The sequence below is a fragment of the Microcaecilia unicolor genome, chromosome 2 (assembly GCF_901765095.1).
Source record: "Microcaecilia unicolor chromosome 2, aMicUni1.1, whole genome shotgun sequence".
NCBI lineage: Eukaryota > Metazoa > Chordata > Amphibia > Gymnophiona > Siphonopidae > Microcaecilia > Microcaecilia unicolor.
Genome location: NC_044032.1, coordinates 646,426,262 through 646,447,645, shown reverse-complemented (window position 1 = coordinate 646,447,645; position 21,384 = coordinate 646,426,262).

Sequence of the window (21,384 nt, the reverse complement as noted above, 5' to 3'; positions counted from 1 at the left end):
TAACGAGAGCCTTGAATCAAATAGATTGAAAATTCTGCAGGAAACAAGACACTTCTTGGAATCACTGTGGATTGAAATTCCATGTGTAAAGGGGAAAGGATAGTGATAGGAGTGTACTACCGTCCGCCTGGCCAGGATGAACAGACGGATGCAGAAATGTTAAAGAAAATTAGGGACGCAAACAAACTGGGCAACACAATAATAATGGGTGATTTCAATTACCCCGATATTGACTGGGTAAATGTAACATCGGGGCATGCTAGGGAGGTAAAATTCCTTGACGAAATCAAGGACTGCTTTATGGAGCAGCTGGTGCAGGAGCCGACGAGAGAAGAAAAAATTCTAGACCTAGTCCTTAGTGGAGCACATGATCTCATGTGGGTGGTAATGGTGCTGGGGCCACTTGATAACAGTGATCATAATATGATCGGATTTGATATTAGCTTTGAAGTAAGTATACATAGGAAATCAAATACGTTAGCGTTTAACTTTAAAAAAAGAGACCATGATAAAATGAGAAGAACAGTGAAAAAAAACTTAGAGGAGCAGCTTTGAGGGTCAAAAACTTACATCAGCGTGGATGTTGTTGAAAAACACCATCCTGGAAGCCAAGGCCAAATATATTCCACGTATTAAAAAAGGAGGACGGAAGACCAAAGGACAGCCGACATGGTTAAAAAGTGAGGTGAAGGAAGTTATTAGAGCTAAAAGAAAATCCTTCAGAAAATGGAAGAAGGAACCGACTGAAAGTAATAAGAAACAGCATAAGGAATGTGAAGTCGAATGCAAAGCGCTGATAAGGAAGGCTAAGAGGGACTTCAAAAAAAGATTGCGTTGGAGGCAAAAACACATAGTAAAAATTTTTTTAAAGCAGAAAGCCGGCAAAAGAATCGGTTGGACCGCTAGATGACTGAGGAGTAAAAGGGACGATCAGGGAAGACAAAACCATAGCGGAGAGATTAAATGAATTCTTTGCTTCGGTCTTCACCAAGGAAGATTTGAGTGGGATACCGGTGCTGGAAATGGTATTCGAAGCTGACGAGTCGGAGAAACTTAATGAATTCTCTGTAAACCTGGAGGATGTAATGGGACAGTTCTACAAACTGAAGAGTAGCAAATCTCCTGGACTGGATGGTATTCATCCCAGAGTACTGATAGAACTGAAAAATGAGCTTGCAGAGCTATTGTTAGAAATATGTAATTTATCCTTAAAATCAAGCGTGGTACCGGAAAATTGGAGGGTGGCCAATGTAACGCCAATTTTTTAAAAAGGTTCCAGAGGTGATCCGGGTAATTATAGACCGGTGAGTCTGACGTTGGTGCCAGGCAAAATGGTAGAAACTATTATTAAGAACAAAATTACAGAGCATATTCAAAAGCATGGATTAATGAGACAAAGTCAACATGGATTTAGTGAAGGGAAATCTTGCCTCACCAATCTACTACATTTCTTTGACGGGGTGAACAAACATGTGGATAAAGGGGAGCCGATTGATATTGTGTATCTGGATTTTCAGAAGGCGTTTGACAAAGTACCCCATGAAAGACTCCAGATGAAATTGGAGAGTCATGGGATAGGAGGTAGTGTTCTATTGTGGATTAAAAACTGGTTAAAAGATAGAAAACAGAGAGTAGGGTTAAATGGTCAGTATTCTCAATGGAGAAGGGTAGTTAGTGGGGTTCCCCAGGGGTCTGTGCTGGGACCGCTGCTTTTTAACATATTTATAAATGACCTAGAGATGGGAGTAACTAGTGAGGTAATAAAATTTGCTGATGACACAAAGTTATTCAAAGTCGTTAAATCGCGGGAGGATTGTGAAAATTTTGTAAGGTCCTCTTGTACTTACGAGACTGGGAGACTGGGCGTCTAAATGGCAGATGACATTTAATGTGAGCAAGTGCAAAGTGATGCATGTGGGAAAGAGGAACCTGAATTATAGCTGTGTCATGCAAGGTTCCACGTTAGGAGTCATGGACCAAGAAAGGGATCTAGGTGTCGTCGTTGATGATATGTTGAAGTCTTCTGCTCAGTGTGCTGCTGCGGCTAAGAAAGCAAATAGAATGTTAGGTATTATTAAGAAAGGAATGGAAAACAAAAATGCGGATGTTATAATGCCTTTGTATTGCTCCATGGTGCGACTGCACCTCAAATATTGTGTTCAATTCTGGTTGCCGCATCTTAAAAAAGATATAGTGGAATTAGAAAAGGTGCAGAGAAGGGCGACAAAAATGATAAAGGGGGTGGGACAACTTCCCTATGAGGAAAGGCTAAAGTGGCTAGGGCACTTCAGCTTGGAGAAAAGGTGGCTGAGGGGAGATATGATAGAGGTCTATAAAATAATGAGTGTAGCTGAACGGGTAGATGTGAAGCGTCTGTTTACACTTTCCAAAAATACTAGGACTAGGGGGCATGTGATGAAGCTACAATGTAGTAAATTTAAAACGAATTGGAGAAAATATTTCTTCACTCAACGTGTAAATAAAAACTCTGGAATTCGTTGCCAGAGAATGTGGTAAAGCCGGTTAGCTTAGCGGAGTTTAAAAAAGGTTTGGATGGCTTCCTAAAGGAAAAGTCCATAGACCGTTATTAAATGGACTTGGGGGAAAATCCACTATTTCTGGGATAAGCAGTATAAAATGTTTTGTACTTTTTTGGGATCTTGCCAGGTATTTGTGACCTGGATTGGCCGCTGTTGGAAACGGGATGCTGGGCTTGATGGACCTTTGGTCTTTCCCAGTATGGCAATACTTATGTACTTATCTTTAAAAGACAGGGTTATACCTGCATGGTCTGGAATCAGAATATTTGCAATAGATGCAGTTTCTACCTATCTCATCAAGTATCTAGAAAGCAAGTCATAATCAATTCTGGAAAAGGAACAATGAACCTGTGACATAAAGCTATAATCTTGCTCTGTAGGGTATAGCATCCTCCAGGGATCCACAAGGTCCACAGTATCCTTTAAGATAAATTCTGCACCCCTTACCCTTAGATCTATTTCTAGATCTAAGTTGACAATCAAGAATGGGATCCAAGAGTTGATAAAGGTCACCTACCACCACCAGATCTTGATGCGAGAATTCTGTTAATATTCTGGTAGATCTATTTCTAGATCTAAGTTGACCATCAAGAATGGGATCCAAGAGTTGATTAAGGTCACCTACCACCACCAGATCTTGATGCGAGAATTCTGTTAATATTCTGGTAATTTGTTGTGGATATCCTGAAAACCTGTCTGGCTGGGCTGCCTCCAGGATCAGGATGGGAATCGTTGCCTTAAACTATCTTTGTACTCCCAATCATTTGCTTGGATCAATTTGTTGACGTTTAGTTGATTCTAACTATTTTTGATGTTCCATTTTTAGATATATGAAGAATTTTCCTTCTTGCCATTGCCAATGATCTCCTCAACATTTATTCACAGTCATCCACAAAGGAAAAATATTCAACATAAAGGAATCCTTCACATGCTCATCCTCCAATGTGGTATATATCATTCAATGTAAAAAGTGTGACGAAGGGTGCTATATTGGTGAAACAAGCCAGATGCTAAAGAAGAGATTTAATTTACACAGACACCATATGAAAAATGCCAGTACCAATAAAGATGTCACGCCTGTGGGGCAGCACTTTACAAAACCAGAACACTGTAAGATTCCTGAAAGGGAACTTTAAAACAATACAGGAACGTAACCTTTGAAGTCAGAATGATTAAATATTTTTACACCCACCAGACAGGACTTAACAAAGATCTGGGTTTTCTAGCCCATTATAAACCATAAAATTATACTGTTTTGTCACCCTCCTGTCTCCATGCATATCTCCCTGTCCCTCATCCACCCGACTCTTCCTGTCTCTCACCTATCCACCCCCATCCTGTTAGACTGTCACTGAAATGCTTTGATGTTTCACTTATATATACTGTCATCTACCAACATTTGCTTATTTCCGATCTGATGAAGGGCTAACTTTAAGCAAAAAAATGTATTACGTTAGAACAATAAAAAAAGGTATCATCTTATTTTCTTTTCTGTGTTTTCTTTTATTTTATTTCCATTGATTACGTCAACATTTACCAAACTGTATTAGCCAATGATTTCCATATAGTCTTACAAAATATTTTTAAATGTCTTTATTTGAATTTTTATTTTTTAAGTATGTCTTATATGTGTTTTAATAATATAATTTTGATATCACTCACAATGTTACTCACTGTTTATGTCATATATTTCGACATTATACTAATTTACCCCCCCCCCCCCCCCTTTTTACAAAGCCTCGCTAGTGACTGCCGGCATGATAATACCGACACAGCCCATTCAAAGTGAATGGACTGTGTCAGTTTTGCTGCGAGGCAGCCATTAGTGTGGCTTTGTAAAAGGGAGGGGTTATAGAGCCTATAACGTTTTTATTTATTTATTTGTTGCATTTGTATCCCACATTTTCCCACCTATTTGCAGGCTCAATGTGGCTTACAATGTACCGTAATGGCGATCGCCAATTCCGGATCAAGAAATACAGAATGGTATTATAGTAAAATTCGTACATGACAAAGTGAATTAAGCAGTCAAGTGTTACAGATTCTTTTCTGGAATTAAGAATTCAAGTGGTATTGCGTTAAAGTTCAGTACTTGACAGAGTAGGTTGAGGTAGTCAAGTAATGAAAGTTCATTTTTGTCTATTTCTAGTATCGGTTTCATTATCTGGTATTTATGATGGATCAATTGTGGTATGCCTTTTTGAACAGGTTGGTTTTTAGTAGCTTCCGGAAGTTTGTTAAGTCATGCATTGATTTTATGGCGTTTGGTAGTGCATTCCATAATTGCGTGCTTATGTACGAGAAGCTGGATGAATAATTGATTTATATTTTAGTCCTTTGCGTCTGGGGTAGTGGAGGTTCAGGAATGTTCGTGCTGACCTTTTTGTGTTCCTGGTTGGTAAGTCTATGAGGTCTGTCACATAGGCGTAGACTGGGGGGGGGGCGAGGGGGGGCAGTGCCCCCCCAAACGAAATGAAACGACATGACTTTTATTTAATTTTCACCCGAAGTCGCAGTAAAAGCACCAACAAACAGAGAGGCTCGACTCCGTCCTTCACTTCTCTGCCCTCTCTGCGTCCCGTCCCGCCTTCCTCTGACGTCATTTCCTTTCGGGCGGGCGGGACGTTGAGAGGGCAGAGAAGTGAAGGACGGAGTCGAGCCTGCCTGTTTGTCGGTGCTTTTACTGACTGACTAGTTCGCCGCTGCAACCCTTGTCCGTAGTGGAAGTGAAGTGACTGAGCCTGAGCGTCCTGAGTCCAGAGAAGGAAGAAGACATCATTTGGTAAATCTCATTTTTTCCACTCCCCCGCGCAGCTGTCGCCATTCACTCAAAACAAAGCAAGCAAACCTGTAAGGAATTTGTTTTCATTGTGCAGCATAATAGAATACAGGCTTATAGTGTTATTTTTTATTGATCTTCCCTGGATTTTTTTTCTATCACAGCTCTTTTTTCCTTCCTCCATATTAGCATATTCATTTGCATATGTATATATGCAAATGATATGCTAATATGCTCCGCCCATTCTTTGCCCCCCCCCCCCCCAATGAAACAGTCAAACTACGCCTATGGCCTGTCATGTAGATTGGAGCTTCGCAGTGAATAATTTTGTGTACCAGGGTGCAGATTTTGAACGCAATACGTTCTTTAATAGGGAGCCAGTGTAATTTTTCTCTTAAGGGTTTGGCGCTCCAAAAATGAGTCTGGCTGCTGTGTTTTGTGCAGTTTGGAGTTTCTTAATGATTTGTTCTTTGCATCCGGCATAGATTGCATTACAGTAGTCTAGGTGGCTTAGTACCATTGATTGTACCAGGCTGCGGAATGTTTCCCTTGGGAAGAAAGGTTTGACTCTTTTGAGTTTCCACATTGAATGGAACATTTTCTTTGTTGTGTTTTTCGCTTGGATTTCTAGAGTGAGATTTCAGTCAATTGTGACTCTGAGGATTTTCAGGGTTTCTGAAACAGGAAGGGTGTACTCTGGGGTATTTATGGTGGTGGGTTTGTACGTGTTGTATTGTGATGAGAGGATGAGGCATTGTGTTTTTTTCTGCGTTGAGTTTTAATTGAAATGCATCCGACCATGAATTCATGGTTTGGAGACTGTGTTTAATTTCAATTGTGATTTCTGTGAGATCGTGTTTGAATGGGATGTAGATCGTGACATCGTCTGCGTAGATGTAGGGATTAAGGCCTTGATTAGATAGCAATTTGGCTAGGGGTGTCATCATTAAGTTGAAAAGGGTTGGTGACAGCGGAGATCCTTTTATTACAACAGTTATCTTATACAGTTGTTTCTAAGGTTTTATTTACTCATTTATGTACATATTCTATCTATGTTTATTATTCTAATATGGGTTTTAGTATTGGGTGAATTCATAATTGTTTTTGATATTCAGTTATGAGTGTGTTAGCATTGTGCCCCTGGGAAAAACGTGGCCATATGGAGATTCTGTCATTTCATTCCCTGTATCTGTAGGTAAAAGCAGTTAGCTTAGCGGGGTTTAAAAACGGTTTGGATTTCTTCCTAAAAGAAAAGTCCATAAGCCATTATCAAGATGGACTTGGAAAAATCCACTGCTTATTTCTAGGATAAGTAGCATAAAATGTATTGTACTGTTTGGGGATCTTGCCAGGTACTTGTGACCTGGATTGGCCACTGTTGGAAACAGGATACTGGGCTTGATGGACCTTTGGTCTGTCTCAGTATGGCAATGCTTATGTTCTTATGTTTGGATTAGATTAGGTTACATTAGATTCTACAAGTTTAGCGCTAAACCCAAATGCTGTGTGTTCTATAATGGAGCCTGGGTTCTCAGATGCCGTTAAAAAAATTTGCTTAGCACCCTGCATTTTAATGCACAAATCGGGGTGATCTTTCTAGAATTGCTCTCCATGTGTACCCTTCTTCTGTATGTGTGTTGGGTGGAATTTCTCTCTGGACTTTTCAGATAATTACTTCAGGACATCTGATTTGATAAAACAGCATCTTCGAGCTTCAATGCCAGCTTGAGAGTAGGCTTTCGGCCTCTGTCACCTAAATTGGCCTTCATCCTACCTCTTTGTGTGTTATGTGTCTAGTCATATAACAAAAGAGAGGGAACGAAGTACAAACTAAAGTCCAAACAAAAAAAACAGCACCACGGGCCTTTAAAAATGGAACACAGTTCTTTAATGAATGAGCCTTGACAAAAAGACCCGACACGGGCCGTGTTTCGGTGACTAGCACCTGCGTCAGGGGTCACAGTGATGACGTGGAAAACTTGGGGAATAACTCAAATATATTCCTCTACAATATATTATTCCTTAGCCCACGTCTCATATAGTAAAAGCTACAAAGCACCAAGGCACTTTCACTTTCTGTATCCAAATGGATACTATATGAGACGTGGGGTAAGGAATAATATATCGTAGAGGAATATATTCGAGTTATTCCCCAAGTTTTCCACGTCATCACTGTGACCCCTGACGCAGGTGCTAGTCACCGAAACACGGCCCGTGTCGGGTCTTTTGTCAAGGCTCATTCATTAAAGAACTGTGTTCCATTTTTAAAGGCCCGTGGTGCTGTTTTTTTTGTTTGGATATGTGTCTAGTCAAACTTTTAGTCTTTCTTGATGTCCTTGAAGAGATCAAGTAGGATTGGTCAGTCTGTTGCCAAGACAAAGCTCTGCCAGAAACACGATACTTTCAAGGAAGGATTGTTTTGACCACATTCCCATTTCCAGTGGCCGGCAGAGCTATGCTTCAACAAATGACTAACAATAATTACGCAGCTAATGATAAGCCTCCTAATGACATGTTGCTGGCTCTCAAATTAATGCTGTTTTTTCCCTCTTTTTCAGAAAATTCTAATTTAAGGGATTAAATATATCTTTACCTTACTTCTTAGGAATTTGCAGTTTGGATTAGCCAAGACGATTTGAGTCAGATTGTTGCCAATTTAAGTCTCACATGCCTCCAACTCCAAAGCCTTGAAACTACCGCAAACCACTTGTATAAAATGAGTGCTTGATCTCAACTGTGGGAGGAAAATCAAAGCAACAGCCAGAGTCAAACTTTTAATGAACAATTCCAAAGCTGAACAGTAGCAACTGGACTCTTTCTTCTATCAGGCTATTTTTAGGCATCTTGCGTCATGAATGAAAGCACGTGCAGGTTTCGATGTGTTTCCCGTCATCTTTCTGCCATCCTGTGCTTCATTGAATTTGGACTAATTTTGATCATACAAACTAATTGGAAAAATGAAAAAACAAAACAAAACTTTATTTTAAAATATATACCTGTGTGGAGATGGAGTTAAAGCCCCTATGCTGCCATGATGCTTCCTTAGTCTCATGGGGGGCGATGGCTGAGAATCCAGTCTCCCACATCCCCCGCCAGCCAAGGTCCTCTTCTTCCGGCGCAAGGCTTCATTCTGTTTCTGTGAGTCGGACGTCCTGCACGTACAATGTCCTGCAAGTACAACCCTCCCCTGCCAGCAAAGGTAGGCGACGGTGGCGGCGGGAGGGGGGTCGAGAGGGTTGTCGGCAGGGGGGGGGGTCAAAGTTGGTAGTGGTGGTGGTGGCGGCGGCGGTGGTGGTGGGGATTGGCAATGGTGGGGGGGTCGGCGGCACTGGGGGGGGGGCTAAAATGTGCTCCCTCACCTCGGGCTCTGGACCCCCCTCCCACCGAAGTCTGGCTATGCCCTTGCTTGACATCTACTCACGCAACCCCGTGAGGGGGAGCTTGAGCATCAGGTAACACATGCCCAACACAGCTACAAATGGCCCTCAGGTGTCCTGTGGTATATCTGAAACATGTGTGTGCTAAGTACATGCTAAAAAATATTTTGACGTATTTTTTAGGGGGCATGTCATGCACTGTTCCCTCTAAACTGAGCGGGAGCCCTTCAACTATAATCCTGCTTGGGGGGGGGGGAGGGGGCTGTTTCATTATCACAGTTTCAATAGTGAGGTCCAGGCAAGCTCAGCAGGACTCCAGCCTTTCTGGCTTTACGCCCAAGGACTAGGTGCAAATTTTGTACTTAAATTTTCTTGCATATGTCGCATATTATTTCAGTCTAAACAATTTCAATTCTTTGACCCCCAAGCAATTAGAGGATTTTTTGCTGTCTGAAGAAGAGGTTAATGTTATTGTCTAGTTACAGATAGTACACTGTATGACAGCTTGGAGTAGGCTATCTGGGTAGCATTAATTCAGTAATTAATTTCCTAAGTACAATATTATGTATTGGGTTTTTTTTTCCTTTCTTGGATCTAATTTTCCTAACGTACAGTGGACAAAAGTGGTGAATTGATTTCTGTTATTGACATTGAATTTCCCTTTATTTTTATTTCATGTATTATCTCTCTAAGAGTTGTATAATATATAATTGAATAAAAAAATTGAATATAAATATTTTTTAAATTTCTTATGCATCACCGGTGAGTCTGAAGGCTATTGAAGTGGTGTATGTTCAGGCATAGTAGACATTTTTCTGTTCCTGCAGGGCTCATAATCAAAAAATAAATACATAAATCACAAAGAACTACACTGGGAATTGAAGTGAGATCCCCAGGTACTCCACCCACTGCTTTAATCATTGGACTACTGCTCCACGCCAAGTGGAGGTCTCTGCGACTCTTGTACATTATGGATGTCCCTATGTTGCCAACCCTTGTCCCTTGTTTTTCCCCATTCGTAGATTGGATGTTTCACAGTTTGTACAATGGATGTTCATGCTAGAAATAACCAACACATGGATGTCCATTTCTCAAGTATTTTAGAACAGGCTGTACATGAGCCTAAAATAGAAGGGACGTACTGACCTGGACATCTTTATTCTGAAATCCTGTTCCACATACGTTTCAGTATCCATTAGATCAGTGGTTCCCAAGCCTGGTCCTGGGGGCCCCCCAGCCAGTCAGGTTTTCAAGATGTCCACAATGAATATTCATGAGAGAGATTTGCATGTCAAGAAGGTAGTGCATGCAAATCTCTCTCATGAATATTCATTGTGGGTATCATGAAAACCTGACTGGCTGGGGTGCCCCCAGGACCAGGTTGGGAACCATCGCATTAGAGAATCCCATGATCTGAAATTCTATGACCACAAACTCCTATTAATCAGAAACATCTGTTATCCATTCCAACCATTTTGGATAAAAAGTAGCCTATTCTAGTATACTGGAACCATAGAAGCACAAATGGCAACGGCAGGTAAGGCCAAAAGCGGAGCAGGGAAGCTGGATGAGATAAAAAGCCAACCAAGAGACGCCACCATGCAGTTTTCAAGCACAAGAGTATAGGACCAAATTCAGTAAATAGAATCCCAAGAGTAGCAAGATTCCGGAATCCCAAAGAGTAGCAAGATTCCGGAATGCCAAAGATTACTACTACTACTTATCATTTCTATAGCGCTACTAGAAGTACGCAGTGCTGTACACTTGAACATGAAGAGACAGTCCCTGCTCGACAGGGCTTACAATCTAATTAGGACAGACAAACAGGACAAACAAGAGAGAAGGGAATATTAAAATGAGGATGATAAAATAAGGGTTCTGAATAAGTGAACAAGGGTTAGGAGTTAAAAGCAGCATCAAAAAGGTGGGCTTTTAGCTTAGATTTGAAGACGGCCAGAGATGGAGCTGGACGTATCGGCTCAGGAAGTCTATTCCAGGCATATGGTGCAGCAAGATAAAAGGAACGGAGTCTGGAGTTAGCGGTGGAGGAGAAGGGTGCAGATAAGAGAGATTTACCCAGTAAACGGAGTTCCTGGGGAGGAGTGTAGGGAGAGATGAGAGTGGAGGAGGAGCTGCAGAGTGAATGCACTTGTAAGTCAATAAGAGGAGTTTGACCTGTACGCGGAAATGAATAGGAAGCCAGTGAAGTGACTTGAGGAGAGGGCTAATATGAACATAGTGACACTGACACCCCTCTGCCCTGGCCTAGGTCTTATTGACCATACAACCAACTACAGTTCCCCATGACACCACGCCTCCTACCTTTGTTAAGCATTTTATTTTTTTTTTTTTTTTTTTTTTTTTATTTATTTATTTATTTATAATTTCAAACAATAATATACAAGACATTCTTGTTTAGGTAATACAGAGAGATAAGTCCTGTATAAAATCAAATAAGCAATTTACAAAAAGGAAAAAGAAAAAAGATAACAAATCTCCCTTTCTTAGACCACAATTATGGAAGAGGGGAAACAGAAAAATTGAGGAGAAATTCAAACCAATCAAGTTTAAGGAAAATTAAGGCCTAGACCAAACCATGGATATATTAACATTATATTGAGCCCTAATCCTAGGGAGTCATTTGGCTAACTTTTTCAATTCAACAAAACTTCTCAACTGTTCCGGCTCAAAGAAGGTATACTTATTATCCTGATATTTTATAAGACATTTACAAGAATAAGCCAGCAAAAAGCTGGCTCCTAACTTTTTAACATCCTCTCTCAATATTAAAAACTTCCGTCTCTTTTCTTGAGTAGATTTTATAACGTCTGGGTAAATCCATACTCGCGCACCGTAAAATAATTTTTGAAAATTTTTAAAGAATAATTTCATAATGGAATTAACATCAGGTTCAAATATAAAGGATACCAGTAGAGTAGCACGAGATTGGATCTCAGTCAACGAGTTCTCAAGAAATTCTGTCAAATCCTGTAATCCTGTAAGTTGTAAATCCTGTTGAACCTTTATTCTCTGTTGATCCTCATTTTTCCGGGGAATTGGGAGATAGTATATTTTATTAATCGGAGGGATACAATCAGAAGAATAATGGAGAATTTCAGTTAAATATTTCTTAAATAACTCCATTGGGCCCAGCTCTGTCTTTATTGGAAAATTTAATATCCTCAGATTAAGTCGTCTGTTGAAATTTTCAATTTGTTCCAATTTGTTATGTATGATAAGTTTATCCTTGATCAAAGTCTCTGTTGTTTCCTTTAATGAGGTAAGCTCTTGTTGAAACACAGTATTCTGCTTCTCAGAATCTAACTTAAATTTTTCAAGAGAATCATGTAAAAAGTCTACCTTAGTCACCAACAAAGCCGTATCAAGAGCAGCTTTCGAAGTTGTCTTCTGTAGATTCTGTAACATATGCCAAATGCTCTCGAGGGAAACCTCCACGCGGGCTCTTGGCTCCAGATGAATTCTTTCAGCAGCTTCTCCTGGGGTGGCTCCGACCGCAAAAACCTCCTCAACGCCAACTTCGGACGCCTCTAAAGGTTCCGCCTCCCGACGGAGTTCTGCTGGGCATGGGGGCGGGTTCAGTTCGGGCGAGGAAAGCGTCGTCTCAAGCCCCAGAAAAACCGCCGCTCCTCCGGCCGTTTCTACAGCAGGGCTCCTCGCCTCAGTGTTCCGTGGAGTACTCGTCATAAACTCTTCGAGGGTCCGCTGAACTGCTTGGGTGGCTCTTGGTGCAGTCGGTAAACCTTTAACCAAACCTTTCCTTTTTGTGTGAGGCATAGCAGATCAAGAAAAATTAAAGAATAGGATCAGAAGTCAGCAGAGTCTCGGCGAGCATTAACGAGCAGCGTCCGCCATCTTTAATTCCCCCCGTTTACGCCCTTGTTAAGCATTTTAATAAGTCTCTGATTTCATTCCTACATCTTATGATCAGTGCTTCTTTTCTCCAAGGTGCTGTCCCAGAGGCCTGGAAATGACCTGTCCTGTCTTATGGCTTAAGGACCAACAAAATTAAGCACCACCTCAGGGTCTAATTATCAGTTGCCATTTCTATCTAAACTTGCGAAACAGGTCGTTGACCTCTAGCTTGAGGATCACCTGGAGCAGAGGCACTGGCAGGTCCTCCAGCCCGATCAGATGGGCTTTCAGAAACTTACAAACACAGAAACTGCACTCTAGGTGTTAGTACTTGTAATCTCCAACATCGGGACTGGAATTAAACCACTGTTCTAGTGTCTCTGGATCTTACTGCAGTTTTCCATCTGGTTGATCATACCCTCCTCCTGGATCAGCTACATATGGTGGGCATTTGGGACAAGTCCCTTGACACATTAAAAAGAATTGGAGATAAGGGAAAGGGAAAGATGACTTGATATACCACCTTTCTGAGGTTTTTGCAACTACATTCAAAGCGGTTTACATATGTTCAGATACTTATTTTGTGCTAGGGGCAATGGAGGGTTAAGTGACTTGCTCAGAGTCACAAGGAGCTGCAGCGGGAATTGAGCCCAGTTCCCCAGGATCAGAGTCCGCTGCACTAACCACTAGGCTACTCCTCCACTAGCAACATTCCATGTCAGTGGCGTAGCCAGAAAGCAATTTTTGGGTGGGCCAGCAGGTTGGGTGGGTGGGCACCCATGCTCTGTCCCTACCCCATCCCATGCTGGACCTCTACCTTACTCCCCACATGGTCCACATCACTCTTTTTTCCCTTCAGCCATCCCCAATCCCCTGCAAATCCAGCCCCCCTTCTACATGTCCAGCACCTCACCTCCCCTTTCCCGCCAACCCCCCGCCTGCATATGCAGCTCCTCTCCCCTTCCCCCCTGTAAATCCAGCACCTCTCTGTCTCCCCTTCCATGCAGCCTCCCCCCTGCAAGTCCAGTGCCTCCTCACCTCACAGTCTCTGTGTCCTACCCCCGCTGCAGCGCTTGCAATTTGCTATCGTCAGCGCTGCCTAACACAGCTGAGAGACGCGGCACGATGTTCTGCTCCGGGGTCTTCCCTCTGCCGCGCTAATTCAACTTCCTGTTTACGCAGGGCGGAACGCACGCAGCAGAGGGAAGGTCCCGGAGTAGGACGTCACGCTGTGTCTGTCAGCTGTGGCAGCGCGCCGACATTAGCAAATTGCAAGCACTGCCGCAGGGGTGGAAAACGGAGACTGAGGTGAAGAGGCAGCGCCGATAGTGTTAACGGAAAGCGCTACGGTGGGGGTGGGAGAGGGTGTGAGGAGACACATCGGTGATGGAGGTGTTGGGAGTCCTCTTCTCTGGATGGGCCTGAGGCCAAACTGGGCGGGCCTGGGTCCATCCAGGCCCACCCGTAGCTACGCCCCTGTTCCATGTAGAAGCCTGCCCTTGCAGATCAGCAATGCGGCCGCACAGGCTTCTGTTTCTGTGAGTCTGACGTCCTGCCCTTGCTGATCTGCAAGGGCAGGCTTCTACATGGAATGTTGGTAGTAGAATAGCAACATTCCATGTAGAATCTCAAATAGTAGCAACAGAATCTCAATAGTAGCAACATTCCATCTGGCATCTCCGATAGTAGCAACATTCCATGTAGAATCTCAAATAGTAGGAACATTCCATGTAGAATCTTCAAATAGTAGCAACAGAATCTCAAATAGTAGCTAGCAACATTCCATGTAGAATCTCAAATAGGGAAAGAGAAATGGGATTTGATATATTGCCTTTCTGAGGTTTTTTTTTTTGCAACTACATTCAAAGCGGTTTACATATATTCAGGTACTTATTTTGTACCAGGGGCAATGGAGAGTTAAGTGACTTGCCCAGAGTCACAAGGAGCTGCAGTGGGAATTGAACTCAGTTCCCCAGGATCAAAGGCCACTGCACTAACCACTAGGCCACTCCTCCATTCCTTAAATTTGAAAATCTACACAAAGAGGAGTTACATGGATACCAGTGGCCAATATAAGTTCTTTTTGTACCTCGGGCAATGGAGGGTTAAGGTATCCTTTTACTAAGGTGCCTTGAAAAATGGCATGCGCTGGTGTAGATGTGTGTATTGGACACATGCAGGTCCATTTTTCAGCGCACCTGCAAAAAGGCCTTTTCTTTTAGCCGAAAATGGACGTGCGGCAAAATAAAAATTGGCTCATGTCCATTTTGGGCCTGAGACCTTACCACCACCCATTGACTTAGCAGTAAGGTCTCACGCGTTAACCAGGCGGTAATGGTCTACTCGCGTAGAATGACGATTACCGCCCAGTTTTCGCTGCACGCTGGAAAATAAAAATATATTTTACAGCGCGCGTAGCGAACACACGTAAAAATTGATAGCCGGGCGGTAACACCGAATTGACGTACGTGGGTGCTTGCGCGGCTTAGTAAAAGGGCCTCAAAGTGACTTGCCCAAGTTCACAAGGAACTGCAGTGGGAACCGAACCCACTTTGCCAGGCTCAAAGCTCACTGCACTAACCATTAGTCTACTCCATTTTTAAAATTCCCCCAGTTACTGCTAGTGGATGAGTAGCCTAGTGGTTAGTGCAGTGGACTTTGATCCTGAGGAACTGAGTTCGATTCCCACTGTAGCTCCTTGTGACTCTGGGCAAGTCACTTAACTCTCCATTGCCCCTGGTACAAAATAAGTACCTGAATATACTATGTAAACCACTTTGAATGTAGTTGGAAAAACCACAGAAAGGTGGTATATCAAGTCCCAGTTCCCTTTCCCTATCTCAGAGTCTACATTGAATGTTGGTATTTGAGATTCTACATGGAATGTTAATGTTGCTATTCCACTAGCAACATTCCCATGTAGAAGCCTGCATTTGCAGATCAGCAACGCGGCCGCACAGGCTTCTGTTTCAGAAGCCTGCGCGGCCGCATTGGTAATCTGCAAGGGCAGTCTTCTACATGGACTGTTGCTAGTGGAGGAGTAGCCGAGTGGTTAGTGCAGTGGACTTTGATCCTGGGGAAGTGAGTTCAATTCCCACTACAGCTCCTTGTGACTCTGGCCAAGTCACTTAACCCTCCATTGCCCCTGGTACAAAATAAGTACCTGAATATAAGTAAACCACTTTGAATGTAGTTGCAAAATACCACAGAAAGGCAGTATATCAAGTCCCATTTCCCCCCCTTATGACATCTCAATATCAGAAGTGAGCCAAGTATCGGGCAATCAAGCCATTGTGACATCACTGATGAGGTTGGCTCTTATTGGTGGAATGAGTGGAGGAGTAGCCTAGTGGTTAGTGCAGTGGACTTTGATCATGGGGAACTGAGTTCGATTCCCACTGCAGCTCCTTGTGACTCTGGGCAAGTCACTTAACCCTCCACTGCCCCTGGTACAAAATAAGTACCTGGATATATGTAAACCGCTTTGAATGTAGTTGCAAAAACCTCAGAAAGGTGGTGTATCAAGTCCCATTTCCCTTTGCCCCCCCCCCCCTTTCCCTTATGACATCACAATATCAGAAGTGAGCCAAGTATCAGGCAATCAAGCCATTGTGTGACATCACTGATGAGGTTGGCTCTTATTGGTGGAATGAGTGGAAGAGTAGCCTAGTGGTTAGTGCAGTGGACTTTGATCCTGGGGAACTGAGTTTGATTCCCACTGAAGCTCCCTGTGACTCTGGGCAAGTCACTTAACCCTCCATTGCCCCTGGTACAAAATAAGTACCTGAATATAAGTAAACCACTTTGAATGTAGTTGCAAAATACCACAGAAAGGCAGTATATCAAGTCCCATTTCCCCTTATGACATCTCAATATCAGAAGTGAGCCAAGTATCGGGCAATCAAGCCATTGTGACATCACTGATGAGGTTGGCTCTTATTGGTGGAATGAGTGTAGGAGTAGCCTAGTGGTTAGTGCAATGGACTTTAAGCCATTGTGACATCACTGATGAGGTTGGCTCTTATTGGTGGAATGAGTGGAGGAGTAGCCTAGTGGTTAGTGCAGTGGACTTTGATCCTGGGGAACTGAGTTCAATTCCCACTACAGCTCCTTGTGACTCTGGGCAAGTCACTTAACCCTCCATTGCCCCTGGTACAAAATAAGTACCTGAATATAAGTAAACCACTTTGAATGTAGTTGCAAAAGAACCTCAGAAAGGCAGTATATCAAGTCCCATTTCCTCCCTTTCCCCCTAATTACAGAGCTCAAGAATATTGAAGCTCTCAAAGTCCGCACTGTTGCTTCCAGACCAGCTTGCCCAGATGTAATAATATTCAAATGCTATATTTAAATTGTTTGCATGGCATCCATGTAACTAGTCCGTCGGCTCCTCTTAGCACAGTTGAATGGAATTCCTGGCAAATGTCTCCTTTCTGCTCCAATTTTGGTTTATGCCTTAATGCCAATCTTCTTTGCAATAGAAAGGAAGAAATAATAAATCAAGATAGAAACAGAAATAAGTAGCAATTTGGTCTCAGTTTTCATTTCGGGAATTGCTGTGTAATAACTCCTTAGAACTGGCAAGGACAGAGTACAGGTTACGCTCCCGTTCAACATTTACATATTTTGTGTACATTGATGCATTCTTTTGTGAGCGAGAGGGGGGGGGGTTATTGGCTTCCGCTTGTAGCTGTGGCTAATCCAACAGTAAAGCTTGCTTACTCCGCGTTTTCTCATTCAGAAATGGCCTCTTTACCGCGTTTTTGCCCAGTTTAAACTGCATGGTAACCTAGGGCTCAAAATCCATCCAAACGTTAACTGGATAAAACGAGGAAGTCTGGAACTTGTGCCCAGGACATGGCTAAAATTCAGCTTAACTTTAACGGGTTAAGTCAGACTGCATATCCAGCAGATCTAACTTAGGGGCCGATGCACAAAGCTTACCGTGCTAGGAATGTCCTATTTTGACCGGTTCTATCCAGGTTAGCAACCATGTTATTTAGCAAGTAATGCATCAATAGAAATCAAACAAAATAAAACATGGAAAAGAAAATAAGATGATACCTTTTTTATTAATGCACAAAGGGGTTCCGCATCCATCTTACCGATCGCGGTAGCAGGTAACAAGAAGCCTACGCAAATGTATTCAACGAGCTGATTAGTATTAAAATGAACATTCTGAGTGCTGCACAACTGTTTCCGAGCGATGCACCTAAAGGAGCGTCTACCTTTAACGTGCAAAATTTTCCATGAGGTCTGGAGCTGTCATGTGAGGGTGACTTCTGGGGGGGAGCACTCTGCTTGCATTTTTCAATAGTGAAACTTGTCTGCGAGCAGAGAACAGCTTAGAAGGGCAGAGAAACAAGCAGGGAAGGGTGGGCTTTCAGAAAGGAGGAGATTTTTTTTCAGTAGCATATTGCTCTGATGCTGACCACCTTTCTTCTGAACCTTCCTCCTGCAGCCTACTTGCCTTCCCTATGGCTGCCGCATTGTACCTGAAGCAATGGAGGGTTAAGTGACTTGCCCAAGATCACAAGGAGCAGCAGTGGGAATTGAACCGGCCACCTCTGGATTGCAAGACCGGTGCTCTAACCACTAGGCCACTCCTCCACTCAGCAACATTCCATGTAGAATCTCAAATAGTAGCAACATTCTATGTTCCACTGCACTAACCACTAGGCTACTCCTCCACTAGCAACATTCCATGTAGAAGTCTGCCTTTGCAGATCAGCAATGCGGCTGCGCAGGCTTCTGTTTCTGTGAGTCTGACGTCCTGCAGGACGTCAGACTCACAGAAACAGAAGCCTGCGCGGCCACGTTGCTGATCTGCAAAGGCAGGCTTCTACATGGAATGTTGCTAGTGGAATAGCAACATTAACATTCCATGTAGAACTTTAAATAGTAGCAACAGAATCTCAAATAATAGTATCATTCCATGTAGAATCTCAAATATTTATTTATTTAGATTTTGCTCACACCTTTTTCAGTAGTAGCTCAAGGTGAGTTACATTCAGGTACTCGGGCTATTTCTCTGTCCCAGGAGGGCTCACAATCTAAGTTTGTACCTGAGGCAATGGAGGGTTAAGTGACTTTGCCCAAGATCACAAGGAGCAGCAGTGGGATTTGAACTGACTACCTGTGGATTGAAAGGCCGGTGCACTAACCACTAGGCCACTCCTCCACTAGCAACATTCCATCTAGAATCTCAAATAATAGCAACATTCCATCTAGATTTTGCTCACACCTTTTCAGTGGTAGCTCAAGGTGAGTTACATTCAGGTACTCTGGCTATTTCTCTGTCCCAGGAGGGCTCACAATCTAAGTTTGTACCTGAGGCAATGGAGGGTTAAGTGACTTGCCCAAGGTCACAAGGAGCAGCAGTGGGAATTGAACTGGGCTGTCCTGCTCTAACCATTAGGCTACTACTCACTCTTCAAATTGCATGCCCACATTTCTGACTAGGATGTTATAGAGTAGTGCCGATCAGGGCCACCGAGAAGGGGGGGGGGCAGGGTTCCCCGGGCCTGGCCTCCAAAGGAGGGCCTGGTGCCAGCAAGATTTTGAAGGAGCAGAAGGTTGGCCATTTCTGGGAATAATCCCTTTCTTCTTTCTAAATTGTGAGACGCTGCCAGATTGAGCGAGTGACCGATTGATGTAAACTGGAAAGCCTGCGCAGCGGGAGGTGGCTGTGACATAACAGTTTAGCTATTGGAGCACACGCACCTCCTTTTGCTCCAGGCGATGCCATGCTGAGAACAGCGGCGAAGCCATTGCTTTAGAGGTTGCAAACTGCGAGCGGAGTGTGGGGCAAGTTGAGACAAGGCGTGCGTGGAAGTGGCGACACCCTGCTCGTCCTCCCACTTCACTACACTAGTTTCAGGTTGAGAGTTTTGCTGGTTTTTACAGATTGGGGGCGGCGGCCTGAGTGTGGGAAGTGGCCTGAGTGTGGGGAGGTGTGTGGTGCGGTGGCAGAGGGGCTGTGTGAGCACACCACCCGAACTCTCATCCACGTTCTCATTACCTCTTGCCTTAACTACTGCAACCTATTCCTCACTGGCCTCCCACTTAACCATCTATCCCCCCTTCAATCTGTTCAGAACTCTGCTGCGCGTCTTATCTTCCGCCTTGACCCATATGCTCATATCACCCCTCTCCTCAGGTCACTTCACTGGCTTCCAATCAGATACCGCATACAGTTCAAGCTTCTCCTCCTTACCTACAAATGCACTCAGTCTGCAACCCCTCATTACCTCTCTACCCTCATCTCCCCTTACGTTCCCGCCTGAAACCTCCGCTCACAGGACAAATCCCTCCTCTCAGTACCCTTCTCCACCACCACCAACTCCAGGCTCCGCTCATTCTGCTTCGCCTCACCCTATGCTTGGAATAAACTTCCTGAGCCCTTACGCCAAGCCCCCTCCCTACCCATCTTCAAATCCTTGCTCAAAGCCCACCTCTTCAATGTTGCTTTCGGCACCTAACCTTTATACCTTTCAGGAAATCTAGACTGCCCCTATTTGACTGCCCCTACTTGACTGACTGTACATTTGTCCATTAGATTGTAAGCTCTTTGAAAAGGGACTGTCCTTCTATGTTAAATTGTACAGCGCTGCGTAACCCTGGTAGCGCTTTAGATATGTTAAATAGTAGTAGTAGTAGTAGTAGTAGAGTGTGGGAAGTGGCCCGAGTGTGGGGAGGGGTGCGGTGCGGTGGCAGAGGGGCTGTGTCTCTCAGCGACCCTGGGACCAGTTAGTGCAGTTGAAAATAACTGTTTAGCACCAAACTGAAAACCAGCTACTTTGGGGGTGTTCTGGAGGGGGGGAGTTGGCACTTGGCCAGTTAAGTGTCAATATACAGCATTTAAACAGCCAGGTTAATCGCATAACAGTCAGTTCTATCTTTATGTGGTAACTCATTGCTGGTAAAGTGATGCATATTGGCTATGGGTTAGCTGACTTTAGAACGCAGAAGTTCAATGCAGGGCCGCTGAGAGGGGGAGGACGGGAGGGGCAAAATTCCCCGGGTCCAGACCTCCAAGGGGGGCCCAGCGCCGGGGTCAGGCCACCAGTGCTGCAGTTCCCGGTCTCATCTGCCTGCCTCCTCGGCTCCGGGCCCCCTGCATTTGAAGTGGCAGTCACAGATCGCCTCCCTTCAGGCCTTCCCTCCCTGTTTCCCGCCCTCGTGAAAACCGGAAGTTACATCAGATGAAGGCGGGACACAGGGAGGGAAGGCCAGAAGAGAGGCAATCTGTGACTGCCGCATTGAATGCAGGGGGCCCGGAGCCGTGGAGGCAGGCAGGTGAGACTGCAGACTGCAGCGGCAGGGGATGGCAGCACTTGGGGGAGCGACGGGGGGCAGCAGCGTTGGGGGGAGCGACGGTGGCGGCAGCGGCAGGGGGAGCAACAGGGGGGCGGAGGTAGGGTGGCCTTGCCCCGGGCCCAGCCTAGTCTCTCAGCGGCCCTGGTTCAATGCCAGTACCAGACATGGCCCAACGTTACATTTCTGGGTTTAACACTGGAAGCAGTAAGCAAAATATTCATTGCTGCCTGCTGAATCTCAGACCCTTATTTATTTTCAGTATTTATATACTGCCTAGATATTAGTGGTTTACAGTTTGCTTTTTCAGGTACTGGTACTGTCCCTAATGGACTCACAATCTAGTATTATATTGTACCTGGGGCCCGAGAATCTGAAGAATAGGATGATCCTCCACACACCGCCAAGGACACTAAGGTCCTCCCAAGGACTTTCACTAACTACACCCTCTCCAAAAGACATTACGAGATGTGATACCCGCAAGTGAGCCTTCTCCGGA